The following is a 14,677-nucleotide window of genomic DNA, read 5'->3' as shown; positions in this document are numbered from 1 at the left end:
ATTTTGCCCCATGGAGCCGGTGGCCCAAAATGGAGTGTTGACAAGCATGCACGCATGCGGGCTCCAACGAAACGAAATTCGGATTTTAACATAGGCGCACCTGCACAGGTTTAACGGCGTTAACGGTTTTGTACTGAAAATGTCTAACGGGCCAAATGTTTAGGACTAGTTGAGCCAAACTATACTTTTAGAATTTAAGTTTAACTTTCTACATAAGTTTAACTGCACTTTTTCATTTACAAGTATCGAACCACTTGAACCATTCCTTATTAGTTGAATGCATTTTAAATAGGAGAGAGGGCTCGAGGGTCGCGGGGTCGGGCTCGAGATCGGGAGGTCGAGCCGGAGTCGAGGTCGCGCGATCGAGGTGACTCAGGTGAGGTCTGAGTCAGGTGAGCTGAGGTCGAGGTCGCGGAGTCGAGGTGACTCAGGTGACAAGGTGAGGTCGCCTTTGTCTGAGGTCGGATAGAGGGCTCGAGGTCGAGGGCTTGAGGGTCGCGAGGTCGGGGTTGAGGTCGCGGGGTCGAGGTCGCGGGGTCGAGCTGGGGTCGAGGTGACTCAGGTGAGCTGGGGTCGAGGTCGTGCGATTGCGCGGAAGGGTAGAAGGTGGAGGCTAGATTCGTGGAACCCGGAATTGGACGTCTGGAAGTCTGGAAGGATCCGAACGAAATCAGGTGATGGGCGGTCTCGTAGTATATCCAATTTACGTTCTCTGCAGTTTCCAGTAGGAATGAAATTGATGCTCTGAACGACCGAAACATGTCTTCCACTTCTATCTGAGCTGCCCTGGTTAGGTTTTAGGAGATGGTTTTTGATTCCTGGGAGTGTGAGTAGGAAATTTGTGAATTGTGAGGTTATTGGTGTAGTTGGGGCTGATGTGTTTCAGCTCATATGAAGAATTCGTGTACTATATGCTAGAATTTCCTCTTTTTTTCCCAAATTTTCGGTTAGGAGTTTGCTGTGTTTTTGCTGAAGTTTGAACCTTTTTGATGTAATGTTGTGGTATTATATGCTTTAATTCGTTTGCAAGTTCTATACTGATGCCTGCCTGCCAATTTGGTGTTTAGTAGGATGGGAACTAGACAGACTAGTATGAGTTTAGTTCGATGCCTTTTGCTTTTAAGTATTGTGTCTGCCTTTTCTAGATATGTTGATGAATATTGTAAATTGAAGTATTTCTGGTTTTAGATGGTAATATGGTATTCTGTATGTTGGGTTAATTGTTTTAGCTGCTTGTTGCTTATCCGCTTCCTTCCCATGCTCTTCATGTCTTGAGGAGGTAAACTGGACTTTAACCAGTTTCTCATTGTCTCATTTCCGTGCTGCTATTGCTGCTGCTGATTGCCAATCATTTGTTGTTTGCTTATATACACAATTCCTTTCTGTCTTTAAACGAGAGGAGAGATGCAGCTGCCTGTTTATTCCTTTCCTGATGCCACGGTTGTTATTGGTTTCGAGTTTATTGTACTTGAGTGACCAGGTAATATGATCAGATGTCTTTTTTCTCTCCTCTATTGTATATTCTTCCTGAAGCATATAGGGTTAAATGAATGTTCAAAGCTGTACAGAGCGGGTATATATATGAATCATGATCAGGTTGTGTTAAAAGGGTAACCAGGTTGAATGGTTAACTAAGTTGGATAAACAAGTCGTGTTAACGTGTCGGGGTAACCGGGTATTATCGTGTCGTGTATGGATACGCGTACCTATTATGACACGTTTCGATAAACAGGTTTAAATGTGTCGTGTACGGGTTGACACAGATATAAACGTGTTGTGTTTGTGTATGTGAAACCTGACCTTTTTAATAATTGTGTCATGTACGGGTACTGATTTCGATGACACGAACATGTTTAGACACGACACGTATAAACACGACACGATATGAATTGCCACTCCTATCTCTGATTATGCTTAGGGAAAGTGATGAATTCTCTCAGAACAAAGTCAATTTATCAATCCAGTAGTTTGGGGGCCTTTGAGTAATTACATTCCCCATTTCTCTTCTTCGCTCCCGCAAATTGAAGACAAAGGCCTTTATTTAAAAATTAGTTCTAAAACAGACAGAAATACCTTCGTTTTTTTTTTCCACCAAGAATTATATATAATATACTCGTCGGCTCGGTCACTGTTACTGTCATTTCAGAGCAAAAACAGATTTTCCGATCGGCAGCAGAGAGTGAGACTGGGAGCGTCGGGCATGGCGTCTTCTTCACCTCTGCTGGAGCAAACTCGCATTCCTCTGCCTCCGAACCCTGGTAATTCCTCCCTTCGTTGCGATTCCGATCGGCCATAGCGCCTTCATCCGTTAATCTGTGAAATCAATTCATTACTCTGTTGCAATTTGCGATTCAATCATATGATCGTGTGCGATGTCGATTGCATAGAATTGGCTTGCCCGCTGGAGATTTTGATTTATGCCTGTATTGGCTGGTTTGGCTGCGGAGAGGGTGCCGGAGGTATCAGATTCAGTTCTGATCGTCAGTCACTGGATGTGCGGTTGGAATCTGATGGAAATAAAAAACGATTCTCCATCGATGTGCATCGGAACTGTTAAAACGGCCTTCTCTGTGATAGGTTGATTTAAGATAGGAGTCTTCCTGAAATTGAGGATTAGAAGACGAGAAGACTGTTAGCATTCTTTTAGTTACGAGAGAAAAGGAGTGGAGGAATTTCTGAAATGATGTGCGACCAGAAATTTTACATATTAGCAGTGATCTCGAGAGAAGCGATTGGTCACATCTGCTGCTGTAACTGTGGCAAGGCAGGAGCTATTCGTTGCTGGACAAGAAGTCAGGAGCTATTTGTTGCTGTTAACGTTTTCAACTTCTTTACATGTAATGATTGATAACTGAAGATGATTGATAGTTGAAGATTATTCAGTCACTATGCTTTATCTGAAAACTGGACATGGTACTGGTAGCTGGGATGAGTTCTTTAAGTATTTCCTTTATACTGATGTCAGCAGGACAAATTAATCGCTGTAAACTTCATTGAATAGTGTCAATTTGTAACTGTTTACTATGTGACATTCATTTATCCAATGCCTCTCCGTCTTTTTTTTTTTGCATCCTTAGATGTTGACGATCTTTCGTTAGGGTCAGGTTGGCCAATCACGCTGTTTGCTCATTGCTCTCTTTGCTTGCCCTTCTCTGGAGAAGATAGAGAGGAGCTGCCAAAAAATGAGCATACACCTTAGAATCCTATCACCCTCTCTACAGAGTCAATCTTCTTAGACATCTCTTATCATCATTTTGATGGTTTGTTCAAGTTTTGCTCTTCATTTATGCAGTTGAGAAGCCTCCAGATCATGGACTCCCCATTGCATCAGTACCGATCCATATTGTTACTGCTGCAAATGAACTTCCAGCTGAATTTTTGACCCCTTCACCTGAAAAGCAATCAGTGATTGGATTTGATTGTGAGGGCGTTAACCTATGTCGCCATGGATCCCTTTGTATCATACTGGTGAACCCCATTACATATCCTTACATTGACTAATACTATGATAGAGTTGTCGAAGTTGGCCCTCTCGCCGTCTGGGATATTTATAATTTGACTGTCATAGGGTGTTGATGTAGCAATATTCTGTATATGCTTCTATAGTCTTAGATCATTATTGTCAGTTTAAGATGGTTTGTGAAACAATATCCTGTAACTGCTTTCAACAATCAGCATTCAGTACAATGTAATGTTCAGATATAAATTATTATCACAGATTAATATACATTACTGCCTACAGAGTTTACATTCTTTAATATTCAGATGTCAAATCAGAACATTTTCACCGTATCATCTGTATAATGAAACAGCAAAGCATATATTGGACAACTGTGAAGTGTCCTTTTATACTTGTTTGTCTCGCTTAAAGAATTCCCTAGCCTTCTCTTTGGAGAGGAGCAACATCATTTCAAGTTCTACTCATGATTGACCGGAAAACGTAAAATGATGGAAGAGGGGCTTTTAAATGTTGTCATGAATTTAGAAGCCAATAGGGAGGGCCTCCTCTCCTGATAGCCAGATGCAAACTAACTTATTATGCAGTCCAGTTACGAGATCAAACCAGTCTACAATACTAGTGATGAACCTACCTGAAAGAGTGGCTACGTTTAGAGGTGAGAATAGGTGTATTATGATGCAACATGGATCGAACTGTAACACTTTTATCCTTTTGATGCCATAGTGAAAAGTTTTAGACTATTCTCCCAGTCCCTAAGGATTGGTGAAGTAGGTCATGCTTACTGAACCATATAAATTGTCATGGTTGCAACACGAGTATCTCCTCTTCATTAGAGAAATGGTCTTCTTGAAGTATGGTTATTATCAAGATAAAATTGAAAATGCAACTTCTTTCGAATCTAAGTTGCATATAGTCAATGTTTCATTGCAATGGAAGTGAGGCAACGGATGCCATGCTTTGGACTAATTTCTTTTGAATTTGTTCTCTTTTATGTTTTAACTCCTTTTGAATCCAGACTAATACTAGAGCACATGAGAAATTGAACAAAAGGTTCTGCCTATAATACAAGCTTCATTGTAATATGCAGGTTGCTTTTCCAGATGCTATATACTTAGTTGATGCCCTTACTGGTGGAGAGACACTCATGAAAGCTTGCCAGCCGGCACTTGAGTCTTCATACATCACGAAAGTTATCCATGATTGTAAACGAGATAGTGACGTCTCTAACTGTTTTTATTTCTTTTCATGCATCATCACCTGTCACCTTAATTAACATGGATGTTTTTTCAATTACTTGTAGGCACTAAACTTTCAATTTGGCATCAAGCTGAACAACGTCGTGGATACCCAGGTGATTATTCAATGTATCTGCCCTAGACGCACTATTGCCTTCGATTTATTTTCTATATGATTAATGCTATAAACTTCATATCCGGTGCATTCTTTGTTGTAGGTAAGGAAGTCATTTTGGTGAAACACATCAGTTGTAACTTAAGTTGGGCTAGTCGCTAAGCTTATACATACTGATACACTTTTGATCTTATTGATCTGCATAAGGCTAATAATCATTCTGTGCTTACATCTTTTAATTAAATGACAGGAATACCCAGTGTATGGCATGATGATACTAAAGGCTGTCTTCAGCCTATTCATTTAGAATGGTTTCATCCTGGAAATTGCTACGTAGCATATTTTAACACTCTAGAGCCAAAATATTTGCTGTTACTAATGGTGTTCATGTATCTTAAGATTGCATATTCTCTCTTGGAGGAGCAAGAAGGAAAGAAGAGGTTGCCAGGTGACTACATATCATTAGTCGGCTTGCTAGCAGATCCACGCTACTGCGGTAATTTACAATGTGCCCCGAATTTAACATTCTCTTTGTGATAGCATTCTGGGCCATGATTGGGATTTCTTCACTGCATTCTTGAAGTGATTGGTACATTTGAAAATTGATCAAGTGAAATTCTTAGTTTCTTTTGGCATGTGTTTTATTGGAGTAAAACATGTGATTCTTCTGTGGGATAATTATCTGTAGGACAACCTTATAACACTGCACTGCAATTACAATTGCATTAGAGAAATATAGTCAAATTCATTATATATGTGTGTGTGTGTGTGGGTGTTTGTGTCTAGCTCTTTGCTGATCTGGAAACAGGAGTGTCCTATCTTGAGAAGGAAGAAGTGCGTCTGCTGCTTTGGAAGGTGAGTTGTCAGCAATGTACATCAATCATGTAGGTGGATGGGTGATTGTCCACTTAGTTGTAACAATACAACCATTACAACATTATGAACTATTTGATGCATGGGCTTGCCATTAGCTTGTTTGCTGTGTTTTTTTCTTTCTCGCGATGAGGGCATGTTGATACTTCATTACTTGCGGTCCTTATTGCTTTAAGTCAGAACGAATTAAACCTGTAAGGTTCAATGGCCATGGAATTATTTTTCCAGTAAATGTCTTTTCCATATAGCTGCAGTCGAAGAAATAACTCTTCTGACATCTATCATTAACTGTTCGAACTGTTAGACTGTGAAAAAGAAATTCTGATGATATTGATGACTGTTGAGACTGAAGCTTAGATACGAATGTTGGATATAGAAAGCGCATATCACCTAAAAGAATTGCTATTGAGAGGACAATTTAGTATCAGGTATTGCTTCAGAAGCATTTATTTGCAAATGAATTTATTGGATAGCAAACATGAATGTCTAATTGTAGCGGTTCCTATATATACAGAAATATGAGATTGCTTGCTATAACTGCTGTTTTGCATCCATTGACATATCCTGGCATAGAAGGATTACAGTTAGAGCAGTCTCTTCTTTAAAAGTGAACTGCATTACTGCCTTCTGTTGGCACTGTTTCATGAGAAATAATGCTTTTGTCTCGTCAACAGGATCCCATGTTCTGGATTTACAGACCCTTCTTGGACATGATGGTTCGGGCAGCTGCAGATGATGTTCGCTTTCTTCTAAACATCTATGAAAGGATGATTGAGAAATTGAATGCACTATCCTTATAGTATCTTTCAGTTCGAAGTGCACTATATTGTCGATGTTTCTGCATCAATGATAATGATTATGCAGAATGGCCACCTTTACCTCCAATTCCAGGTCAGAATAGTGAGAATGCAAAACTCTTTTCTGGACCAATTCTCACAGCTTTTGGGTGCACAGTTACTCATGACGCACGAAGCCTGAAATTATCTCTAGAAGAGCCTCTTATATTTCATATTATCTGGAGAATATGGGTCTTGGGCCTTGTTTTCTGCTGCAACTGGAACATTTTGAATATAAATGAGATGAATAATATCGATGATAGGAACTATCATACAATTGCAAGTTACACTTTTCAGGAGATTATGCATTGGGTCACATGTAACTAAAATCTTTGTAGTGGTCAAATTAAACGACCAAGTTATGACTTTGCATGGAGATGTTGCAGTATCGAAGTTACTAATGAATATTAGCTTGTGAGATTTAGTTGAATGAAAATACTGAAAGCAACTGTATTAGGGATTAATCTCAGTTTGCATTGCCTCTGTAGATAACATAACAGCAGATGGCAGTGATGCTCCTGAAGAGGAAATCCTTTCAATTCTCGATGTTCCACCAGGGAAAATGGGACGTGTTATTGGAAGAAAAGGGGCTTCCATTACCTCAGTTAAGGAATCTTGCAGGCGCTTCTCCACTCCTCCATTTTCCATCACTCTTTTTGAGGAATAAATTTTTTGTAATCCCAGTTCTTTACCCAGTGTTAATCAAGTGGTTGGTCTTGTAGTGCTGAAATCCTGACTGGAGGTCCTAAGGGTCCGCCTAACAAGGTTAGTTTGCCAAATCCATTAAGTTTGTCAAGAGTAATCTACGTGCTGAGCACTCATGGTTACTGCTTCTTTAAAATCTGAAGTGAAGCATTGGAAGTTATGATGGTCTTTTCCGATTGGTTTGACATAAGAAAACCAGCTATAATTCACCCAACTATTCTGGCACCTTGAAAGCTGCTGCAAATCTATGAAAACATCCCAAGTTTGTTGCAACTATTTATATATACAAATAAATTAGAGTTGTTTTCAAATTTTTTTGACATAGACTTCCAATAAATGTATCTTTAAATGGAGCTGATGTGTCATTAGAGATATAAGTCACAATTTTTTTTATCCAAAGGAGTGATGAGTCATTCTTCATGAGCAATTCTAATTCCTTTATACTTTTTTGATTCCATAAACCCTCTTGACAAACATCTATGATCAAGTTGTCAGATTATATAGTCTCGGTCTCTCTATGGTTGTAAATATGAGCTGTGAAAGCATGCAAAATATTATGTTAGAGATCCAATAAATAAGTTATGGGTCCTGATTTGCATGTTATGAGAACTTCCGTTCTTGATTACCTTTTCAGTCGTCGTCAGTTCTAATACTTTCTCAAAAAAATTTCCCTACTCATATCTCAAGGTAAAGAGTATCAACATTCCTGTTAAGTTGCCAAGCTCCTCGCGTGCCTTTACCCTGTGTACTGCTGGACAGTTCCAACTCCTGTTATCAAGTTTCCTTATACACTGTTGATTGCTGCACCATGGGTGTCATTGTTTAACGAAATCTTTAGGCAGTTGAGTCCACTTATTCCTAAAACATTCGTAGGATCATCCGCTGTATCTAACATATCCTAATTAACAAGAAGTCTTAGAGAATATCATGTTTCTTTGGTCTAAGTATGGTGTAATAGGTTCAGCGCAAGGTTGTTTATATCGAATCACGTCAAGAGAGAGTGAACTTTATAGTGTCACTTCGTGATGCCCTTTTGTTTGGAGAGTGCAATTAAGTTTCATCAGGTCGTGTGCTCAATTTTCTCTGCCGCAGGTGTTCATAATTGGGCCGGTGAAGCAAGTGCAGAAGGCAGAAGCTCTTCTAAGGGGGAAGATGCTGGACCTCTAATCAGAAGAACGCCAATGCGGTGCTTCTCTCTTCCGGAGTACCCTTGTATTGTTTTTACTAAGGAACTGTGATTGTGAATTCTCTTAGAAAAATGTTGTGCATTTTGGCTCTGTTGTCTTACCCTTTTGTGTGTACAGCAGCTGCATGCTAATTCGAGAACATTGATTTTCTGCGAGTAATCTCTTGTCTTGTGAAAATGATAAATCCTACTCGGTGAGCACACAGAGAATATTACTGTATGCTGCTCATTGTTTGTCTGGTTCGCTTTTAGCTTTAATGAACGGTCCATAAATATCTGTCTTCAGATCCTGGGTTTGCCATTTTTTAATGGATTATTTACACCAGGATACAAGAAAGTTTGCAAAATCTAACGATTAGATACAAAACAAATTTTTGGTTAAGATTTGATAAAACACGTTTCAATTTGTTTCAAATAGAGTCCAATTTGCCAACTGTCGTGTCGTCTAACACTATCACGATTTGCTGCTGTGTCAAAATTTTAATTAAAAACATTAATCTAATAAAAAAAAAATTCCTCCACCCCACTGTCTTCTGCCCTTCGCTCTCGCCTCTCCCCCGCTCTCCCTTGTCAGGCCGTCTCTCTCCTAACCGGGGAGCATGTTTTCCGGCGACTCGCCGGACTTCATACATTGGAGTGCCTCTCTCTTTCTCCCTCTTCCCCTCTCTTTCCTCTTTTTTTTTTTTGGTTCTTTTTTGACCGAATCGGAGTGGGGTGCCCCCGCCGACGACCCCAAACCCCGACCGGGCAGTCCATGTTCAACTTCCCCGGCCCCTCTCTTTCTCCCTCAAACATATGTCCTTTCCGATCCGAGCTCTTTTTCCTCTCTTTTTCTTTTCTTTTTTTCTTTTTTGGCTTCTGCTTGAGTTCTCTTTTTTTTCTTTTTGTGGTTTGGCAGCAAACGGGGATTGGGTTTGGAGCCATGAAGAAGAGGAAACTGAAGAGAGATGAAAACCATTGGGACAAGAAATTATGCAAAAATCGAATTCCACTCCTGCAGATATCAAATTAAGCTAACATATACCCAAAATCCATCTGCACTGAGCTCAAAACTAGACAAATCTAGAGCTAAGATCCTTTTTTCTTTTTATTTTGACTGAATCAGGGGTGGAGGCGCTCCCCTGAACTACACAAAATCCACATCCACCCCCGACTCCAGATCTCTCAAAGAGATCTGGTTCTACCGAGCTCGCCGGCTACCTCCATTTCACTCCAAAAAAAAGAAAAATGCAAGATTGCTAGAGGAGGGAGGAGGAGGAGAGAGAGAGAGAGAGGGGTCCGACGACCATGAGCTTTCAATGACCGCTCCGAGTTTTGTAGATGATCTTGTTCTGCGTGAACCTGATCGTCGTTTCAGCTTTCACCTCTTTAAGCGAAACCACTTCTGCCCATCTAGAAAAGTAATCGGTAGATACCGAGATGAATCGGCTGGTAAGGTCGGGACAGTGGTCGTCCGTCTCCGCCAGGCCTCCAAGTAAGAAGGAGGGAAGGGAATAATGAGATAAAATATCCCTCTACTGGAAAGTGGTCGCACCAGCGTCCGATTCTGTGCTTAAGTTTGCTTGAGCTTCCGTCACTTAGTCGATCATGTTGGGGGAGAGGGCGTGAAGGATTCCGGGCATGTGGGCATATGAGAGAGAGGGGGAAGTCGAGAGAGGGGATTTTCTTTTTTAATTCATGTGTCACGTTGGAGGCTTATTTACATGTCAATTGTCATGTCAATAAATGCTAACGGCATAAGAGGAGGAGATGATGGATTGTACTCTATTGAAACATATCGTATCAATTCTAATTAAAAATTTATTTTATATTAAAGTGTTATATTTTATAAACTTTTTGTACTTCATATGTAATTAACCTTCTTTTAATCTCGGGGATGAGTAAATTCTCCGTGCTCAACCTTTTTTTAGCTCTTTCTTTTTCTTAAAAAAAAATTGTTCTTTTTTAATGTTTTCATCCTAATCCTTTTTGTTTTTTTTCCCCAACCAAATCATTATCATTACTTCAAATGTTCATTTTGGTCCTTCGTTAATTTGCTGAATGTTGTTGCATTTGCTCTTGTTTTTCGAAACGAGAATTAATATAATAAATATGGGTATTTTTTTATTTATTTATTCGCCTTTAACCAGAGAAGATGATCTAACTAACAGTTAAAAGTCATCCATCGTACAAGAAAAATAAATCTTTGTAAGAGACTTTTATTTATTTATTTATTTTCCTTTTTCTTGAATTGTGAGACTTATGAACCTTACATTGAACCCAATTCTTAAGTTCTTATTTAACCATAATTACTCTTCGATCACTTGCTTAATTAATGAAATTTCAAAAAAATATGACGAGAAAATGAAAGAGATTTCCAATCCACAGTGTTAGGTGTTAATTGCAAAATAAGTTGAAATTGTTAGGCAAATAACAAGTTGAAAACTGCTAAAATGAAAATGAATACTTGAACCAGAGAATTACGTGGACACTACCATCACGGTGAGGTTGCCAATAACTCACTTGGATAGACAACAACCTCTCTGGTCTTTTTGGTATCATTCAGGCCTTATGCTATATTTGGTTCAATGTAATGGAATTAGTCATGAATAAAATTAGTATGTACTATGAATTAGTATGTAATAGAATTATGATTAAATATAAGCTTATTTGTTTGGTTGAACGTAATAGTAGATTTGATATTTATAATTTTGGAATTTGATGTGAGGGAATAAAAAGAGATGATTAGGACAAAAGTACGAAATTATCTTTTCTATACAAAGAAGAAAATACCCATATTCTATAAAAATTAAAATATATTAAATATAAAACTGTTACAATATTAAATTTTCGACCAAAAAATAAATATTAAATAATATTTATGAAAAATATAAATTTAAAAAGTAAAAAAAAAAAAAGGCAGGAAGAATCCTTGGTCCGACGAAGCTTAGCTAACCAAGGCTCAGGAACACCATGGCTGGGCTTGCGCGAGGCTCATGAACCCAACCATGGGGTCGTGAACCCTAGACTGGGGGAACCCAGAGCTCGAGGGACCCGAGCTACCACATGGTTGAGTTCGCAAGCCTCGTGTGAGCCCAAGGCTTAGGACGTCGTGACCAGATCGAACTTTATCGGCTTCAGAGGAATTGGGAGAGGTAGGTTGGGTCTCTGGAAGAGGACGTTCGATCGCATTCTTCTTCTTTATAATACTTTTGGGTTTCCATGGATTAAAAAAGTTCAATGGTTTTTCAGTTTCCACAGGAGTTAAGGCTCTGGACGTTCATGTAAGGGACATTTGGATTTATGTGTTGGAGATATTTTGGACTTCCATAAATTAAGGACCTCTAGGCTTCCTTGATTTAGGTAGCATCATAATATTGTGTCATTTTTTTTGTAACTTCCATTAATAGTGACTTAAAAAGACTTTCGATCAGAATGTAACTATTGTCTAGTTTGACATAATGTATGCGTAAGCCTCTCCTTTTTTATATTTTATGTAATCATATATATAGCTCTCTCTTTACATATCACAACGATTAGTTAGGACATGTGGCTTAGATCTCACGAGCATGGTGATATTTGTCCGTAAAGAAGCTCGTCACAATTAATACTAGGGCTCACAAGCTTCGCCAAAAAAGGCTTGCTGATGGGCCACAAGGCCGCTACCTTCCTCCTTACCTTCAATTGCCCAAGCTTCAAATTTTTTTAATATTTTTTTGATTACGTGGGTCGCCACATCAATTAGGGGTGGAAATGGTTCGGGTTTTTCAATTTTGGGTCGGTGCACCGACTTTTCGAGTTGGTCCGAGTCGAGGAATTACGCACCCAAAAGGACTAAAATCAAGTAGAAAATCCCACCATTAGTGATTCGGGTTATTTGGGTCGGTTCCCCTATTGACTCGAAATTACTAGGAAAGAAAAAACAAAACGAAGTAAATGTTAACTATCAACACAACATCGAGAGATCCATTAGTAAATAAACAAAAGTAACTCTTTCACTCAACAAAAGAATCACTCTTTCACCCAAGAAAAGAATCAATGTCATTTGGAATTAGAATCTGTGACTGAACATGAAGTGAATTTTTTTGCTCTCTTAATTTCGGGTTGGTTCGGGTCCACGTCGGTTTGTTGGATCGGTTCGGTGGCTGACCCGAGAACCAATAAAAGGGGCTTGAACCGCTCGAATTATTTTCGGGTTTCGGGTTTTTGGGGACGGGTTACGTCAGGTTGGGTCGATTCTCAAGTATTTCGCTTTCACTTCCACCCCTAACAGCAATCATCGTTAGTAAACGTTTGCTACGTATCATTTGTTAACAGCCATGTCAGCAAAATTGATCGGAATTTGGATGGATGCTAAATGGGGCGAAAAAATGAAAGTTCATGTATTTCTTAGCCAAAAAATATAGTCTGTGATAGTTCGCGTATTTTTTACCCAAAAAAAAAGTTTGTGATAAGATGTAAAAAAAATAAAAAGTTCGTGATTTTTTTTGAACATTTACTCAATGTGGAGTAGCAATTAGATAAGAAAGTGGGGAGAAAGACATTTGCATATCTATTACTAATAGTGCCCCATATCCGTAATCTGAATTACTCTTATAGACACAAATTAAACAAAGTAATCAGTATTACGCATATAATAGATACGTAATTTAATTTGTATTATATTGAACCGGACACACCATTAGAGTTTTGAGTTAATCTTAGAATTGAATCTCTCTCTCAGCCCCTTCAATATTCATTAACATATTCCTAAACTTTTGCTATTTGCATTTCAATACATAACAAGATTCTTTTATAGCATCAATAAATCAATTTAGAGATAAAAAGTGGTCGCACAGACATGATTAGTCTCAACCATAAATTCCCATGGTCTAATCGTAACAAAATCTGTATAGAGTTATACTTTTTTTGATAACTAAAATGGATCGGGGGGACGAGTAGCATAGCAAGGCTCAAGGGCTCAAAAACCAAGCCGCGGAATGTTCGATTTGATTCATAGCTACATATTGGTCAAATGTCTAGCTTTGTCATCGCGATCCTAATGAGACTTTCAAGGAAGCCCATCCATCCGCAAACTTATAGTCAACGTACTACTGCCACACAAAGTGAGTACAACAACTAAAAGGAAATCTTAACCCCTTATCTGCTTTCAAGGAGTCTCGAACCTTTGACTTGGAGTTTGGAATACTAACGCAATACTACTGAGCTACCCATCTCATTTGTAGTTTAGAGGCGTACAAGCATTAGCAATTAAGACTCATTAAGGTGTCAGTCCTTTAATGCTTTGCATTTTCACATTAGAGGTCCGTGTGTAAGAAGAGCATATTAGAGTTGTTGAGATAACGAAATAATCCATCAATTCTTTTTGAAAATAACAGATTTGCAACATAATCACGATAGTTAGTGTGAGAAAATAGAATCCCATTCGAATTCTCACCATTAGCTTCAGCTAGTGGATAGTCTAAAGTATTAAATTTATCACCCTAACTTTATCAAGATATGCCAAATGTTGTGCATGGAGAAGTCCATCGCTACTGTCTCCGTTTTCTTACAAAAGCATCGAGTGATCTACCAGCAATAGAGAAGTCTAGAATTAACAACAATATCAAAGAAGAAGAAATCCTAACCAATTAAAATTGTACAGAAATCCACCACAATCCACATTTATCGAGTGCGGCTATAAAGTTTTCACTCGAGCAAATGATTACCATGGTTAAATTTTATAACCTCTATAAATACACGTGATAAAATATGATCTAAAGTTTGAACTTCACATAGAAATAAACCCTCTATAAATCTCACATTTGACATTGCAATTGAGACAACATGACCAAAATAGAGCTGACTTGATATAGCCTATAGTAAACAGGAGATTCCATAGAAAATGACTGCCATAATTAATTTCGTCCAATGTGCGATTATGAATTATTTGAATATCTGTCCAATGCTTCAATTTGTCTATTGACGGTCTCACTATGATATCGAACAACATTTTTGGATGGTTAATTATTTGACGACTAGCCTTAACTACAAGATGAGAATTTCGTACATCTGTGATAAACTGATGTCCAAGTCTCTTATGACATCTGAAGTTTATGAGGTACTACATTTTTACATACTTTCCTACGGATGCTATGAAACTGATAAATCTTCCGTACCAACTCAATTAACAATTCATGATCAAAATTAAGTAATAACAATTCGAAAAAGAGGTATAGTATATAACGGTACACGTCCTCGCCTTTAAACCAAAAGATATTAAATTTGATTTTTGACAGTTCCTTTTAT

General features: G+C 38.5%; 1 long non-coding RNA gene and 1 pseudogene across 2 annotated transcripts; both read left to right on the top strand.

The window, feature by feature from the left end:
* The first annotated feature begins 267 nt into the window (after positions 1-267).
* Positions 268-4,724, top strand: LOC116212758. 2 transcript variants are annotated; one of them, XR_004157915.1, is made up of 4 exons: positions 268-674; positions 2,147-2,258; positions 3,293-4,115; positions 4,548-4,724. It is a non-coding gene; the product is annotated as an uncharacterized LOC116212758 (long non-coding RNA). The 2 variants fall into 2 exon arrangements; XR_004157919.1 differs by lacking the exons at positions 3,293-4,115; positions 4,548-4,724 and adding an exon at positions 2,388-3,070 and having other exon boundaries at positions 277-674.
* Positions 4,725-5,053: 329 nt separating this feature from the next.
* LOC116203893 lies at positions 5,054-8,630 on the top strand (annotated as a pseudogene).
* Positions 8,631-14,677: the final 6,047 nt, after the last annotated feature.

This window comes from Punica granatum, chromosome 1, assembly GCF_007655135.1.
Source record: "Punica granatum isolate Tunisia-2019 chromosome 1, ASM765513v2, whole genome shotgun sequence".
Taxonomy (NCBI): domain Eukaryota; kingdom Viridiplantae; phylum Streptophyta; class Magnoliopsida; order Myrtales; family Lythraceae; genus Punica; species Punica granatum.
The sequence above is the reverse complement of the archived record's forward strand: the minus strand, read 5'-3'. Positions and strand labels throughout refer to the sequence as shown.